Consider the following 5,972-nt stretch of genomic DNA (forward strand, 5'->3'; position numbering starts at 1 on the left):
TAATGTATGGATGTGAGAGTTGGATTATAAAGAAAGCTTAGTGCTGAAGAATTGATGCTTTTAAACTGTGGTGTTGGAGAAGACTCTTGAGAGTCCCATGGACTGCAAGGAGATCCAACCAGTGCATCCTAAAGGAAATCAGTCCTGAATATTCATTGGAAGGACTGATACTGAAGCTGAAGCTCCAATACTTTGTCCACCTGACATGAAGAATTGACTCATTGGAAAAGACTCTGATGCTGAGAAAAATTGAAGGCAGGAGGAGAAGGGAACGACAGAGGATGAGAAGGTTGGATGGCATCACTGACTCAATGGACATGAGTTTGGGTAGACTCCAGGAGTTGGTGGTGGACAGGGAAGCCTGGTGTGCTGCAGTCCATGGGGTAGCAAAGAATTGGACACACTGAGTAACTGAACTGAACTGAGTTCTAAATTCAAGATAGGTGAGTTTTCTTTCTTTATTTTTGCTGTAAAATGTTTTTTTTTCCTTCATTTTTTTCCCCCTTACATTGAGGATGTAGCTCTTACAGGCCCTATGCTTATGAATAGCATACTTTAAAAAATCCCCGCTCACAGAAACCCTTTGCCTTTAGGTCTGGTCCACTGTAGTCTGTGCAGCCCTCAAATGTAAGTTTACACCGTTCCCAGTTTTTAGCAGGAACTCGCAGGAAAAGCCAATTGTGATACCTATTTTATAGACTCTTGCTTTCATTTCATGTACTTTTCACTTCAGATACAGTGTTCTGAAAATATATATTTTATATTTTATTCAGATTTGAATACTTTCATGTGGAAATATCATTCAGTGTATAAAATCTCCCATACTTTTCCAAGCAGCACTCTTATTTCCCAAACATCAATAAATTTCTTAAAAATAAATAAAATATAATATTTAGAAACATCTTTCTATATTTATAAATTTCCCTACAGCTTCATATTTAATGGTTTATATTTCATTGAATTATTGAAATATACTTTATTCTCACAGTCACTTGTGAGATATTATGTTTTTAATTTTCACTTTCTACAAACAACACTGTGCTATAATTCCTATAACTAAATCTTTCAGCATCTCTATGGTAATTTTCTCAAGACAAATTCAAATATTATCATGACTTCTAGGCTTGATAAATAAATATATATATATATATATATATATATGTATTTCCAACCTGTGCTTCATAATAATTGAACCAATTTCCATTAGTAAAATCAGCTTATGAGGATGCCTCTGAAATAACAGATTTGTTGAAAATATGGAACAATTTAAATGGTTTCTTATTTTTAGTAACCTGATAATTATTATTTTATTTTATTAAAATAAGAATTTTTTATTAAATAAAAATGTTATCAATAGCTTGATAAACATACTTACCAAGAATATATTCATTTTGGATAGGAGACCTAGATAGATATTTCTCCAAAGAAGACATACAGGTGGCCAATGGGCACATGAAAAGATGCTCAACACCACTCATTATCGGAGAAATGCAAATCAAAACTACAATGAGATATCACCTCACACTGGTCAGAATGTCCATCATTAAAAAGCCCACAAACGGTAACTGTTGGAGAGGGTGTGGAGAAAAGGGAACCCTTCTACACTGTGGGTAGGAATGTAAATTGGTGTAGCCACTATGGAAAACAGTTTGGAGGTTCCTCAAAAATCTAGAGTTACCATGTGGCCCAACAAGTCCACTCTTGGTACTATATCTGGAGAAAATTTTAATTAGAAATATACATGCATCCCAATATTCATTGCAACACTATTTATAATAGCCACGACATGGGAACAACCTAAACACCCATCAACAGATGAATGGATAAAGAAGTGGTATATATACACAATGGAATATTACTTAGCCACACAAGAGTGAAATAATGCCATTTGAGCAGCATGGACGGACCTAGAGATTATCCTAATAAGAAAGTCAGAAAGAGAAAGACAGATTTTCATCAGTTCAGTTCAGTTCAGTCACTCAGTCATGTTTGACTCTTTGCAACCCCATGGACTGTAGCATGACAGGCCTCTCTGTCCATCACCAACTCCCGGAGCTTAATCAAACTCATGTCCATTGAGTTAGTGATGCCATCCAACCATCTCATCCTCTGTTGTTCCCTTCTCCTTCCACCTTCAATCTTTTCTAACATCAGGATCTTTTTCAATGAATCAGTTCTTGGCATCAGGTGGCCAAAGTATTGGGAGTTTCAGCTTCAGCATCAGTCCTTCCAATGAATATTCAGGACTGACTTCCTTTTGGACTGACTGGTTGGATCTCCTTGTAGTCCAAGGGACTCTCAAGTCTTCTCCAACATCACAGTTCAAAAGCATCAATTCTTAGGCACTCAGCTTTCTTTAAGGTTCAACTCTGTCATCAATACATGACTACTGGAGAAACCATAGCTTTGACTAGACAGACCTTTGTTGGCAAAGTAATGTCTCTGCTTTTTGATATGCTCTCTAGGTTGGTCATAACTTTCCTGCCAAGGAGTAAGCATCTTTTAATTTCATGGCTGCAGTCACCATCTGCAGTGATTTTGGAGCCCCCCACCACCAAAATGAAGTCTGTCACTATTTCCACTGTTTCCCCATCTATTTCCCATGAAGTGATGGGACCGGATGCCATGATCTTAGTTTTCTGAATGTTGAGTTTTAAGCCAACTTTTTCACTCTCCTCTTTTACTTTCATCAAGAAGCTCTTTAGTTCTTCTTCACTTTCTGCCATAAGAGTGGTGTCATCTGCATATCTGAGGTTATTGATATTTCTCCCGGCAGTCTTGATTCCAAATTGTGCTTCCTCCAGCCCAGCGTTTCTCAAGATGTACTCTGCATATAAGTTAAACAGGCTGGGTGACAATACACAGCCTTGGCATACTCCTTTCCCAATTTGGAACTAGTCTGTTGTTCCACGTCCAGTTCTAACTTGTTTCCTGACCTGCATACAGATTTCTCAGGAGGCAAGTCAGGAGGTCTGGTATTCCCATCTCTTTCAGAATTTTTCACAGTTTACTGTGATCCATAGAGTCAAAGGCTTTGGTATAATCAATAAAGCAGAAGTAGATGCTTTTCTGGAACTCTCTTGCTTTTTTGATGATCCAGTGGATGTTTGCAATTTGATCTCTGGTTCCTCTGCCTTTTCTAAATCCAGTTTGAACATCTGAAGTTCATCATTCATGTACTATTGAAGCCTGACTTTGAGAATTTTGAGCATTACTTTGCTAGTGTGTGAGATGAGTGCAATTGTGCAGTAGTTTGAGCCTTCTTTGGCATTGCCTTTCTTTGGGATCAGAATGAAAACTGACCTTTTCTGGTCCTATGGCTACTGCTGAGTTTTCCAAATTTGCTGGCATATTGAGTGCAGCACTCTCACAGCATCATCTTTTAGGATTTGATATAGCTCAGCTGGAATTCCACTACCTCCACTGGCTTTGTTCATAGTGATGCTTCCTAAGGTCCACTTGACTCCCCATTCCATGATGTCTGGCTCTAGGTGACTGAGAACACCATCATGATTATCTGGGTCATGAGGATCTTTTTTGTACCATTCTTCTGTGTATTCTTGCCACCTCTTCTTAATATCTTCTGCCTCTGTTAGATCCATACCATTTCTATCCTTTATTGTGCCTATCTTTTCATGAAATATTCCCTTGGTATGTCTAGTTTTCTGGAAGAGATCTTTGCATCTCCTTTGCATCTTTTGCCTGCCGCTTCTCTTTTTTTCACAGCTATTTGTAAGGCCTCCTCAGACAACCAGTTTGCCTTTTTGCATTTCTTTTTCTTGGGCATGGTCTTGATCACTTCCTCCTGTAAAACATCACGAACCTCTGCATAGTTCTTCAGGCACTGTGTCTATTAGATCTAGTCCCTTGAATCTATTTGTCACTTCCTTGTATAGTCATAAGCAATTTGATGTAGGTCATGCCTGAATGGTCTAGTGGTTTTCTCCACTTTCTTCAAGTTAAGTTTGAATTTGGCAATACAGAGTTCATCATCTGAGATACAGTCGGCTCCCAGTCTTGTTTTTGCTGAGTCTATAGTTTCTCTATCTTTGGCTGAAAAGAACTTAATCAATCTGGTTTCAGTATTGAACATCTGGTGATGTCCATGTGTAGAGTCTTCTCTTGTGTTTTTGGAAGAGGGTGTTTGCTATGACCAGTGCATTCTCTTGGCAAAATGCTACTAGCCTTTACCTTGCTTCATTCTGTTCTCCAAGGTCAAATTTGCCTGTTACTTCAGGTATCTCTTGACTTCCTACTTTTGCATTCTAGTCCTTTATTTTTTGGACATACTTTTTGGGTGTTAGTTCCAGAAGATCTTGTAGGTCTTCATAGAACCATTCAGCTTCAGCTTCTTCAGAATTACTGGTCAGGGCATAGACTTGGATTACTGTGATATAGAATGGATTGCCTTGGAAACAAATAGAGGTCATTCTGTTATTTTTGAGATTGCATCCAAGTATTGCATTTTGGACTCTTTTGTTGACCATGATGGCTACTCCGTTTCTTCTAAGAGGTTCATGCCCACAGTAGTAGATATAATGGTCATCTGAGTTAACTTCACCCACTCCAGTCCATTTTACATATATAATATGTAAATGATATCATTTACTTGTGGAATCTAAAATGTGATGCAAATGAACTTATTTACAGAACAGAAACTACTCATAGTAGAGAACAGACTTGTGGTTGCCGAGGGGGAAGACAGTAGAGGAGAAATGGATTGGAAGTTTGGAATTTGCAGAGGCAAACTAATATATATGGAATGGAAGAACAACGAAGTCCTACTCATGTACAGCACAGGGAACTTATTCAATATCATGTAATATACCATGGGGCTTCCCTGGTGGCTAAGATGGTAAAGAATCTGCCTGCAATCTGGGAGACCTGAGTGGGATCCCTGGATCAGGAAGATTATCTGGAGAAGGGAATGGCAACCTACTCCAGTATTCTTGTCTGGGAAATCCCACGGATAGAGGATCTTGGTGGGTCCCATAATGGAAAAGAATATGAAAATGAACTGTATATACGTATAACTGAATCACTTTACTGCACACTAGGAGCTAACACAATGTTGTAAATCAAGTATACTTCAATAAAATAAATTAAAGAAAAAAGAACCTGTTCATTTCAAATTTCTATATTTTCCTACATTATTTGGTAGTCTAATCACGTTTATTTCACCAAAATTTATTTATTGCCATCTCTCTATAGATGTACATAGATATATCTATTTAGTATCTCCTATGTAGAACTGGACATGGAACAACAGACTGGTTCCAAATAGGAAAAGGAGTACATCAAGGCTGTATATTGTCACCCTGCTTATTTAACTTATATGCAGAGAACATCATGAGAAATGCTGGGCTGGAAGAAACACAAGCTGGAATCAAGATTGCCAGGAGAAATATCAATAACCTCAGATATGCAGATGACACCACCCTTATGGCAAGGAGTGAAGAGGAACTAAAAAGCCTCTTGATGAAAGCGAAAGAGGAGAGTGAAAAAGTTGGCTTAAAGCTCAACATTCAGAAAACGAAGATCATGGCATCCGGTCCCATCACTTCATGGCAAATAGATGGGGAAAAAGTGGAAACAGTGTCAGACTTTATTTTTGGGGGCTCCAAAATCACGACAGATGGTGACTGCAGCCATGAAATTAAAAGACCCTTACTCCTTGGAAGAAAAGTTATGAGCAACCTAGACAGCATATTCAAAAGCAGAGACATTACTTTGCTGACTAAGGTCCGTCTAGTCAAGGCTATGGTTTTTCCTGTGGTCATGTATGGATGTGAGAGTTGGACTGTGAAGAAGGCTGAGCACTGAAGAATTGATGATTTTGAACTGTGGTGTTGGAGAAGACTCTTGAGAGTCCCTTGGACTGCAAGGAGATCCAACCAGTCCATTCTGAAGGAGATCTACCCTGGGATTTCTTTGGAAGGAATGATGCTAAAGGTGAAACTCCAGTACTTTGG

This window comes from Capra hircus, chromosome 14 (genome assembly GCF_001704415.2).
Source record: "Capra hircus breed San Clemente chromosome 14, ASM170441v1, whole genome shotgun sequence".
Lineage (NCBI taxonomy): Eukaryota > Metazoa > Chordata > Mammalia > Artiodactyla > Bovidae > Capra > Capra hircus.